Genomic DNA, 12717 nt, shown 5'->3' on the forward strand with positions numbered 1-12717 from the left:
TTCTCTTGTGGCATTATACATTATAGTTATCTGCGTCTGTGTCTTATTAAACTATACACTCCATGGGGAAAAGCACCAGGTCTTTTCTCAACATTGTATCTTCTCAGGCCTTAGCGCTATAATCTGTACAAAAAGGTGCTTAATAAGTATTTGTGGAATAAAGGAAAGAAGGAAGGGAGAGGGGGAGAGAAGGAACAAAGGGAAGAAGAGAAGGAAGGAAGGAAGGAAGGGAGGAAGGGAGGGGAGGGAGGGAGGGAGGAAGGAAGGAAGGAAGGAAAGAAGGAAGGAAGGAAGGAAGGAAGGAAGGAAGGAAGGAAGGAAGGAAAGAGAAGGAAGGAAAGAAGAAAGGAAAGCATTGGTTTCCTGGAAGTTTACTTTTCTGTAGAGCTGGAAGCTTGACAAGGGGACAGTTGTGCCTTCCCAGAATGGTATCCTAGGCTCACAGGATACTAAATTGAGAGCTGGAAGGGTTCTCTGAGGTCATCTAGTCCAGTGATATCAGACTCAAATAGAAATAGATCCCTGTGGGCAGCGTGCTGACTTAGAAAAGCGTGAATTAATATTATTTATGTTGAATTAATTGTATTTTCATTTATTTTGTTAAATATTTTTCAAGTACATTGTGGTCTGGTTTAGGCCACATTCAGGAGCTTGTGGCCAGTGAATCTGACAGCTCTGATAGTTCAGCCTTTGATTTTACACACGGAGACTATCTGATAATGGCAAGGGGACCTTGGGAGATGGTTTCTATTTCTCTGCTGCTCTGTAGACTTGAGGCACAGTGTCTGAGCTGGTTTGAGTTTTCTTCTGTTTTTGTCTGATGTGGGTAGTTTGAGCCTTTGCTCCCTAATGAATGAGGGGCTCAGTTCCTGGAGGTCTAGCATCTACTTGACAGGAGGGGCTGTCACTTGGGATCTGCTGCCTCTGTGGGGTGGTGAGTGCCACTTGGAAGACCTGGACAAAGGGACAGAGGGAGGGAAGGGAATGCAACCTTCTGCTGACAGGAGTTTGTTGTACTTTTCTTCTTCTAAAAACATGCGCCTCCTGACAGCTTCCGGGCGCAAGTACAAAAAATGGGGAAAAACAGCAGCATATTGGCAGAAGCCTGTGTCATGCCCAGCAAAGCTCCTTCCTTTCCCTCTAGTCCATCCCCATCCCAAGCTGGGAAGTCAAGGGGAGGAGGCCAGTTTCTCTTCCCTAGGGTCTCCACAGAGTCAGAACCTTAGCAGCCTTGGGACTCTCTATCCTGCTGTTGGGTCCCCCAGCAGTTCCCTCAGCTCTCTGCCTCCAGGCTGTACTCTGGGCATGTTCCAGAAGTTCCTTTGCTAGGCCTCCCTCAGCAGCCTGACCAGTCTGACAATGGATTGTAATTCCATTGACAGGCATTTATTAAGTACCTACTATGTTCCACCCACTGGGCTAGGTGCTGAAAGTACATAGAGTAAAATGAAACAGTTTCCACCCTCCACGTGGTTGCAGATAAGTAAATACAAGCTATTATACAAAGGAATTCTGGGGTGAGGGAGAATTGACAACTGGGGAAATTAGGAAAGGCTTTATGTAGGAGAAGGGCCTAGAGCTGAGTCTCATGGTTTATCTGAGATTGTATTGTATTTTATTTTAACTTTATTTTCCCCTGCTCCTTGCCCAGCTCACTGAACTGAGCAGCAGGCACTTTGAAGGCATCTGTTGAATAAATTAATAATAGCAGGCATTTACATCTGTGATCTCATTTGAGCCTCACACATTTAAGACCAGGAGGCACGAATTACAGATATTATTATCTCCATTTTATAGATAAGGAAACTGAGGTTCTGGGAAGTCATGTTACACAGGTAATAATTGCCAGAGGATGGATTCAAACCTGGGTCTTTCTCAGCCCAACAGATTCCTCTTTCTACCAGACTCTACTGCCTCTCACATCAATGAGACCAAGGTCAAGACTATGCAACTGGGATAAATAACCTTCTTTCTATGGGTAAAATGCTTAGCAGGGGTGGAAGTTGGGGTGGGGGAGGAGTCACCTATGGGTATCCCTAATGGTTCTTTGACCAGAGGATTATCTGGTCAGAGAGTCATGGAGCCTTTCTAGGATATTCTGCTGTCCTGGTTATATGATATACTGTTAATGTCTGGGTGAAGGGAAGGGTCATGGGATGGCGTCTATCTATCCATCTATCTGTCCATCCATCCAAAAAGAATTTATTAAGTATCTATTCCCTCAGAATCCTGCTTTAGGCACTAAGGAGATGCAAAGTTTAGAGAAGAAGTGGTTCCTGCCCTTGTATTTGAATATAGGAGGGGGAATAAGACAGAGAATCTGAATACTCTTAAGAATCTGAGTAAAATATGGTGGCAGATACAGGAACATCCTGATACTGATCTTGGGAGGGGACAATGATTTACTTCATGTTTATTTCATTCCACACCCATTCTCTCTACCCTGTCAATTGATGCCTGGATTTTGCTCACTCCCAAACTCCCTGGAAAATGCCATAGTCTACTGCCACCCAAAGCAGCTTTAGGCAACAAAGCTACACAATAACTGACATTTATAGGTTTATAGAGGACAACATTAAACACAATAATGAAAAATGTTTGATATATATTATTGCACTTAAGTCTCAAATTAGCCCACGTGAGGGTGGTACAATACTGTCTTTAATGCTCTCCTCTACAAATGTCAGATGGAGAAGAGAATAGGGCTCAGGAGAGATTCTTGTGGGAGTGAGTGTGACCTGGAAGGAGATCCTGCAAAGTAGATTGAGAAAAAGTAGTCAGATAGGTATGAGGAGAACCAGGACCAAGTAATATCACAAATACCTAGAAAGGAGAGAGTATCCAGGACAAGAAAGTGATTGATGGTGTCAAAGGATCTAGAAAGGTCAAGAAGGAGGAGGATCAAGAAATGGTCACTAGATTTGGTGATTCAAAGATAACTGGTCAGGGGTGGCTAGGTGGTGCAGTGAATAGAGCACCAGCCCTGGAATCAGGAGGACCTGAGTTCAAATATGGCCTCAGACACTTAACACTTACTAGCCATGTGACCTTGGGCAAGTCACTTAACCCCAATCACCTTGCCTTACCCCCTTCAAAAAAAGCAAAAAAAAAAAGATAATTGGTCACTTTGGAAAGAACACTTTCAGTTGAATGACAAAGTAGGAAATATTTAGAAGAGAGTTATAGGAGAGGAGGAGGCACCAATTGTGGATAGCTTTTTCAAGGAGTTTAGCCACAGGGAGCAGAGACAGAGCTATTCAGGGAGCGTTGGATCAAGTGAGGGTTATTTTTAAGGATGTATGGAGACATGGGCGTATTTATAGGCAGGAAAGAAACAAGTAGAGAGGGATAGTTTAAAGATTGGAGAGAAACTAGGGGTAATGGGGAGCAATCTGCTAGAAAAGATGGGATGGAAAAGAATCCCTTGTGCACGTAGAAGGTCCTTCTCCTCCGGTGAGATGGGGTAAAGGAAAGATAGTGGCAGCTGGTATTTGAGTGTTATGATACGAGGAGGAAAGTTCTTGGTGAATGGCTTCAATTTTTTTTTTCCAGCAAGGTCTGTAGCTGAGATGATGGGCAAAGGGAAGCCATGGGAGGCTTGAGGAGGGATTCAAAGTTTTGGAAGAGATGCTGTGGGGAGTAGGATAGTGAATCAGTTAAGGAAGTATATAGATTGCCTTGCTGTAGCAAGGACCCAGTTGAGATTAAGTAACATAAATCTGTAGTGGACCCAGTCAGCATGATTTCATGATAGACAGGATTTGAACCTGACTCCAGGTTCAGAGCTCTTTCCACATCACCACCTTATCATTCTGTGACTTGGTGACTGAGATGATCAGCAACTAGGCTTGGTGACCAGGGCAGAAACTCAGCAGAAGCCAAAAAATAAAAGGTGGGTGGTTTTCATAGCCCCAAGCCTAGTCAAGGTACTCTTGTTCCTGCTTGTGCTTTGGTAGCGAATGTTTTTTTCTAAATCGGCATTTCAGATCTTGACATTCCTGGATATTTGTCACAAATAAGAGAATGAACTTCCAAGGGAGTTTAAGGGATCCTGGGATACAGTTATAAAGCTAGACATATGATAAAATATATGATCCGATAAAACATATAATAAAAAAGATTGAGACCTGGGAGAAAAACCAGACTCTACCCCTATCCCTTTACAGATGAGAAAATGAGTGCCAGAGAAAGGAAGAGGCATTCCCAAGATCATACAGGATAGAAGAGTCAGGATTTGAGTTCAGATCCTCTGGAAATCTCATGTTATCCATGATGTCATCTCTTCCCTCCCCTCAGCTACTTCTATTTTTATGTGCCTGGAACTATTTCTGGAGACTTTTTATAGAAGAACCCTGCCTAGGTTCTTCCTTCCCATTATACTTTTTTTTCTTAGTCCCCCTTTTCTTCTCTTATGTAAGATATATAAGATAGTTCGTGTCCAATATTAACCTGAAGATATGGGTAATGTCCATTGTTATTTAGAAGATGTAGCAATTATACAAAAATAGGCTGAGGATTTGATTAATGTTTAACATTAGCTGTAATGTCTGACTAACATTAGCTAGAGGAGCTGGCTAATGTCCAATGAAAACCAAAACCCTATAGAGTGTGAACATATATAGTTCCTGATGACTGAATTTCTTGATTGGCTTAGCAAGTTTTTCTATTCATATTAGCCTCAGGTTATAGAGCTTTTTATCAGATTGTGACTATACATAAAATGTGTCATAAAACACACAACATATATGACACATGGAAGCTAATATCACGTGTACATGTATTGTTCATATGAGTACATGTACATTTCTATGTCACTTGACAGATGCCAGAGAAATTTCCATACAACAACACTCCGAGGGAAGCAGGGAAAGGATGGTTAAAACCATTTTGTAGATGAGAATGCAAAGGTTTAGAGAAGGCTAATGATTTTCCTAAGGTCACACAGTGATATTATGGTACATCAAGGGCATGAATCCAGGACTTCAGACTTCTATGAGGACCCCTAAAAACCATTCTGTATAGCTTCTCATAAAGAGAAACATATCTGCATGAATATAGTACATAAATATGTTTGTAGCACTTAGCCACACTTGTTATACACAGATATCACATGTGGATCATAGGATACATATAGCAAAATATATGTACATTGTACATTCTGTAATGGAACACTATTATGCCATAAGAAATGACGAACAGGTGGATTTCAGAAAACCTTGGAAAGACTTATATGAACTGATGCAAAGTGATATGAGCAGAACCAGGAGAACACTGGACACAGTAACAGCAACATTGTGTGATGAGCCACTGTGAATGATGTAGCTTTTCTCAGCAATGCAATGATCCAAGAAAATTCTAAAGAATTCATGATGAAAAATGTTATCCACCTCCAAAGAAAGAACTGATAGAGTCTGAATGCAGATCAAAGTATACTATTTTCACTTTGTGTGTGTTTTTTTCTTTTGGTCTGTTTCTTTTTTCACAACATGACTAATATGGAAATAGGTTTTAAATGATTGCACATATATAACCTATATCAAATTGCTTACCATTTTAGGGAGGGGTGAAGAAGGAAGGAGAGAGAAAAATTTGGAACTCAAAAATTTAAAAAATGAATGTTAAAATTGTCTTTACATGTAATTGGAAAAAATAAAATACTATTTAAAAATGCACTTTCTATAATACATGCATGGACACATGTATAAATCCAAAGAATACACAGAAACCTATGGAGAAGTTTCAAAAAATTTCAGATTTCAAAATCTAATTTTATTTTAGAGACAAAAGTTTCCAAGTGTAAGCAGAAGGTGTTCATGGGTCACCAAGGAATAGGGACTTCCTGGGAAGGGGATGGTTCTAAAGGTCAGATGATTGTAGGATTTAGGACTGTAAGATCACTGGATCCAAGTTCTAAGAACCATGAGTGTTGTGGAGAGTGGTGGGGCAGGGCAGGATAGGTGCAAGTGTCAGGGTTAGCCATGGGTCAAAGGCAACAGCCATTTTGGGTATCTGGAAATGGAAGAACCAGGAACAATGAATCATTGATTTAGAGTTGGAAGGGTACTTAGATGTCACCTAGTACAGTTTTCTCATTGTACAGAGGAGAGAACTGAGGACATGAATGTTAAATGATTTACTCAAGGTCAACTGAAAAATGACATAACTTGAACCCAGGTCCTCTGATATTAAATTCAACATTACTTTTATTGCCTTCAGATGAGAAGAGAGAAAAATCAGTCAGGGACAGCAAAAATGAGGGAAAGTTTATGGCCAAGTTGAATTAAGAAGAGGCTTCCCTCAGGCCCGAGGGGGAAGACAACTAGTTCTTTGTGGGAGATTCTAAGGAAAAAAACCTAGTACTTCTCTTATCTGCAGGATTCCAGAGAACTGGGGAGAGGGCCTAGAGGAAGGGAGGGGACCAAGGGAGGGGAGCAGAAGGGGGAGAGAGAAGAGACAAGGTCTGGAGAGCAAGAGGGGAAGGATTTTGTACGGAAGGTGAGAAGGAAGGGGACATGACCTAAGGGAGGAGAGACAGAATGGGAAAGGAGGGAAGAAAACATCAGTAAGAGAGGACCTGGGAGAGAGGGGAGAGGAAGAAAGAAAGAGAAAAAGGAGTTAGACGAAGATTCAATGGAAAGGAAGAGTGGGAAGTGAAGAGAGAGGGGACAGGAAAGGAAGAAAGGAGAGGTTGGAAAAGGCTAGAAGAAGATAGGAGCAGGAGAATAGGGGAGAGAAGAGGGAGAGAAGAGAAATCAAGTTCTCCTTTGAATATATCCAGTCTGACTGATGAGCAATTGACATTATCTAGGCACTTAGAAAACATCTTTAGATCCTTAATGAACCTCCAAGGAAAAGCCAAAAACAAATCTCATAATCCATTTTTACTTCCCTCCAAAGTCTAAATATCTTTCCTTTGGAGGAAATAAAAAGCAACAACATTTGCCCTACCCCGTTTTGGGCTTAAAAAATCCTGAGACTTGTCCTCCTCCATTGAAAGACCCATTATGGGAGAGTGCAGGCCCGAGTTCTAGTCTTGATTCTGCCCCTGACTCTTTGTAGGACCTCAGATAAGTCCCTTCCTCTTTCTGGGGCTTACATTCCTCTTCCAGAAAATAAAGGTTAAAGGGGGTTGCACTGAATCAAGGACCTTCCAGCACTAAGGCTGTGTGAAGCATTTACAGCAAGGGGTGGGTCGGGGGCCCCACAACCCTGGTATCCCTGCCCAAGCTGCTTGAGTTTGCCAGAGAGATTTAGAACCCTTTAAATGTAATATTTTTTTTGGTCTCAGTTTTATGGCTTTAAATATAACAGTAACTCCTAATAATCGATATTGCTTTAACTATAATATCTTATTTATAGATGCAGGCTCTGAGTTTGCATATGAGCTCCCAGCATAATGCAGCCCAATGCATATCCTTTCTCTCCACAATAGCAAGGAGGGATCTATCTCGCCCTTTTGACAAAGATCATTGAGGATCTATACATTTGGGAGTTTTAAAGCCCCTTCTCCCCCATTCTTTCTCCGGAGGCTTCTCTGGGAAGGGAGGCCACACATCTCTCGCATGTAACCCAATTGTCACCGCTAATGAACGAGGACGATGTTCTAGCTGTCTGCCACAGCAGAAAAGGATAATGAGACCCAGGCTGAAACTCACACATTTAAATCAGCCTGCAAAATCTAGCTGTGGAGGTACAAAGGGAAGTGTGGGGCTGGGGAACCCAGGGGTCCTTCTGCCCCAAAGTGGCTCTGGGAGGGAGGACTTACATGGTTAGCGTCTCCAGGGGCAATAGCCACGATGATAAATTGGTTACAGTATGGGTGATGGTGATTGACTTCTCTTCAATTTCTCCCCATTTGGCTGAGTTGAGGTCTCCGGGAGAGCTTTTAAAGAAAAGACTTCATTTGGAGTTTTCATAACAGAATTTTACTTTAGGGATAACAGATTCCAAGTGTGATCTGGTGAAAGCATCTAGTTTGGTCTTCTCATTTTACGGAGCAGGAAACCAAGGACATACACAGAGGTTAAATGATTTACTCAAGTTCATGCAACTGTGAAAAATGGCAAAGCAAGAATTTGAACCCAGGTCCTCTGACCCCTAAATCCAATATTCCTTCTATTGGCTTGAGATGAGAAGAAAGAGAAATAGAAACTCAGGGCCAGCAGAAGTGAGGTAGAGTTTCTGGTGATCTGAGATCTTTGTGGAACCTTCCCCCTCTTCCCCCTCCCAGGTCTTTTTCTAATCCATAGGATCCCAGGGAATTGGGGAGAGGGCCTGGGAGAAGGGATGGTAGGGAGGAAGGGGAGCAGAAAAGGGTCAGGGAGGGGAGAGGGGATGGAGAGCAAGAGGGGCTGGGATTTGTGGAGAAGGTGAGACGGGAGGGCACATGGAAGGTGCCCCCGGATCACTGAGGAATGGAGGTCTCCTGGGAAGGGGATGGTTATGGCCAGCAGAGGTTTAGAGGATTTAGAACTGGAACTTTTAACTCTTTACTGCCATGGATCCCTCTCCAAGGTGGGAAATTAAGAGACCTCTGACTAAGGGAGCTGTATTTGCCCTCTTCCAGTGTTAAGGCCTGCAGAGGTCAGTGGGAGACACGTAAACTTGATTAAGTCACCATCTACAGAGTTGCCGAGCTGGTACCCCACTCTAGGCTGAGGCATATTGCAAGGTAGGGGTTTGTGAAAGAGGCTGTAATGTTCAGTAGAAAGCCTCCTGCACTGGGAATCAGAAATCCCACCTGGGATGATAAACAGAGAGTTTAACTCTCTGTGTGACCTTGGGCATATCCCTTCTGGGCCTCAGTTCTTCCCTCTGTAAAATGGGGACAAAATGGGCTATACTACATGATCCTTAAGACTCTTTGCAGTCTTGATATTCTGTGGGTTAATAATAATAGCTGATATTTAAATGATACTTTCAAGTTCACAAAGCATTTCACACATATTTCCTTTGAGCCTCAAAATGACCCTTTAAGGTACTGCTATGACTCCCATTTTGTAGATTAGGAAACTGAGGTTCAATGAGATTAAGTGACTTACCCAAGGTCATGCAACTAGTAAGTGACAGAGACTGAACTGCAATGACAATAGTTAATGTATTGTAAATTTTACAAAGAGTTCTACAGGTATTATTCTTATTTGATTATCGCAACCCCCTGGAGGAAGGCATTATTATTATCCCCATTTTACAGATGAGGAAACCAAGGCTGAGAAAAGCTAAGTAACTTGCCTAGCATCACATAGTTAGGAAATATCCAAGGCAGAATTTGAACCCCAATTTTCCTGGTTCCAAGGCCAGATCTCCATCCATTATAATACACCACCTCACAGCTGTTAATTCTGTGATGGGCTCCTGCACTGACTTGTCCCAAATCATCACCAAAATATGGAGACAGTCAGACTTTGCTGTGGAAGAGCCAGGTACTCCTCCCCCTAACATCATCATACCAGAGCTTTTCTCTGCTGCCCTGGAAGGCCTCCCTGGAGGCAGTTGGCATAGCCCTTGCCCCCCTGGCTGCCACAACCTGTCATGGGTGCTTCCCACCCTGCAGCTGCTCCCTGAAAGCTGAGATGTCCAGCTGGGAGGGGGGTTTCTTCCTCAAGGTCCCCTAAGGAGCCCCTGCGATGGCATCTTGTTGAAGCAGGCACTTTCAGGAGGTGCTGACAATTGGGGGGTGGGGGGGCAGGTGGAGGAAGAGAGAAATACATTTTTAAAGATCACCTGGAGGCAAATATAATATTTATACTTATTTATCCTCACAGCACACGCGTACGGCCCCAAACATGTCTAATGAGCAGGAATTGCAAAATGGCCCATGCGTCCTCCTTGTCTGCCGGCTCAGGGGTCTCTTGGCAGCCTCATGGAGCTGGATTTCCAACGCTATGACCGCTGCAGGCAAAACTGCTATAAGTAACACCAGGCGTTGCAGAGTCCCCAACTCCCAATGGTACTGAGCCTCAAAACTGCCAACCCAGGGAAACAAGGAGCAACCCCCCACGAACACGCACATATGTACAGGCAATCCAAACATGAGTACATGCAGACGCACACGGTGACATGCACATGTGACCATCTATGCAAAAACATACATGGACACACAAGGTATGCTCACACAAGATGGGATGAGAAACATGTACATATGTGTAAGTATACAATGCATGTGGAGACATATAGGCATGAATAGACACACATGTACCCACAAATATACATCATTGAGTCCATAGCCTCCCTGCAGGTCAAGCTTGTCTCCTGGGGCTTCAAGTGCCTTACAGAGATGGGGAGGGCATGTTTGCATGGGACCTTCATTCTAGCCCTAAGCCAGGAACCATAAGGTTGAGCCTTTCATGGCATCCATGGGGGTTGAAAATGTTTGTGGACACCTGGGGCCCCAATTTCTACCTGAAATACCACTTTCTGGCATTTGTGAATCTTGTCTTAGAAGACACATAATCTGTGAGCATTTAGAAAAGAATGTTGTGATTGTGGGAGCCAATATGGATTCTCTACATTATGACATTTCTTCCATGGTATATAGTAGGGAGTTCTGGATTTAGAGTTAGGGGCCTGGATTTAAATCCTGGCTCAGACATATGCTAGCCTTGTGGCTTTGGGCAAGTCCCTTAACCTCTCTGGGCCTTAGTTTCCTCACCTGGAAAACCAGAAGGTTGGCCTAGAAGACCTCCAAGGTAACTGGATTAGTAGATTAGGGAAAAAGCATGAACACATGTACTGGTTTTCAAATGTTTAACAACTGACCTTCTTAAAAAACAATGTAGATGTGACACACTTTGTGTTTACTCTTCACTTTCTTTAGTCTAAACCAGGGTTGGGGAACCTGTGTCCTCAAGGCCACATGTGGCCTTCTAGGTCCTCAAGTGCGGCCCTTTGACTGACTCCAGACTTCACTGAACAAATCCCCTCAATAAAAGGATTTGTTCTGTAAAGCTTGAATTTAGTCAAAAGTCCATAACCAGAAGGCCACGTGTGACCACAGGTCCCAGGTCCCCCACTCCTGGTCTAAACAATCAACAAAACAATAAATTAAGCCCTGATTTGGGCCATTTGTTGGTTTCTGAAATATACATACTCAAAACTGAACATTGATCAACTGGTTCTCTGAACCAATTAGAACTCATTTCAGCACACTGCTGGACATAGGGTATGTGACTGGAGTGAATTGTGTGATGTGACTCCTTACAAAATCCTGATGGATGAGGTAGTGAAATGTAGGCTGGACTCTTGTTCTGTTTGCTGAATTAGCAGCAGCTTTCTGAGTTGCCTCATTTTTGGGGAGGGGGAGGTAATTGGGGTGAAGTGACTTGCCCAAGGTCACAGTTAGTAAGTATCAAGTGTCTGAGACTGGATTTGAGCTCAGGTCCTCTTGACTCCAGGGCTGGTGTTCTACCCACCCGGCCACTTAGCTGCCCCAATTGTCTCATTTTTAAAGGATCTTTGTCTGATCAGTCCCAGTGTTTGCCAGCTGGAAAAACCTCTGATGTGTGCCTGGAACACTTAGATGATTTCTGAATATTCTTCCTCAGGACTTGGGATCCCACAGGTCACACGTTCCCATCCTGCCTCCTTTCCTCTTAGGGCTCCCAGGCACTTGCCAGGGAAGAAAGGGCAAATTTGACCTTCTCTATGGACTCTTTCTTCAGTAACCATCAGTGGGGTGAGCCTGCCATTGCATTGTCAGAGGTCTCTCAAAATGACTCCACCCTCTTTACCCCACAGAGGAGGCTCTGCTTCCCCCCTCCCTCCAATGCCCCACCAAGTGTCTTTCCTTCCACTCTTTAGTTTCTGTCACCCTCTTCCTGGCTGTTTGCCTGGACAGGATGTCTCTCTCTGTGATGGGGCTGCTGCAAAGGTCACAGTGGAAGTGAGTTCTTGGGCATGACTTGGGGTGTACTGGAGGGTAAGCCAGGCCCAGCTCCAGCCCCTGTGCATCCCCTGGTGGAACTTTATTCAATGGAAATGAAAGAAGAACAGGGGAGGGGAAGCAGATTGGGAAATATTTCAGGGAGTACTAAAGGCTGAGGCTCTGAGCAGACAAAGACCCATTTGTCCTGCCAAACTGGTGACTAAAGCGACCAAAATGGACAGGAGGTCTTAGTGACTGGTGCATTATTGGCTGCTAGCATTTAGAACTGGAAGGAACCTCAGACGTCACCTAAATTAGCTCCCCCCCTTTATACACCATAGTCCTGTAGATTCAGAGCCAGAAAAAACTTTACAGTCATCTAGTTCAATGCCCTCATTTTACAGATGAGGAAACTGAGGCCCAGAAAAGAGAGGTGACTCATCTAAGGTCACTTGGGGAAGCTAGGTGGTGAAATGAATACAACACTGGCCTCAGAATCAAGAAGACTCATCTATGAGGATGGCTAGGTGGCGCAATCAATAGGGCACTGGCCCTGAAGTCAGTTGGACCTGAGTTCAAATCTGGCCTCAGACACTTAACACAAAACTAGCCATGTGACCCTGGGAAAGTCATTTAACCCCATTTGTCCTGCCCTCCCCCCTCCAAAAAAGAAAAAAAAGAAGACTCATCTTCACAGTTTGAAGGTGTAGACATTTACTAGCTGTGTGACCCTGGACAAGTCACTTAACCCTGTTTGCCTCAGTTTCCCCATCTGTAAAATAAGTTGGAGAAGGAAATAACAGACCACTCCAGTATCTTTGCCAAGAAAACCCCAAATGGGGGTCATGAAGAGT

Source organism: Petaurus breviceps, unplaced genomic scaffold, assembly GCF_028583685.1.
Source record: "Petaurus breviceps papuanus isolate PSGF00001 unplaced genomic scaffold, PetGlider_PUasm1.0 90760, whole genome shotgun sequence".
Lineage (NCBI taxonomy): Eukaryota > Metazoa > Chordata > Mammalia > Diprotodontia > Petauridae > Petaurus > Petaurus breviceps.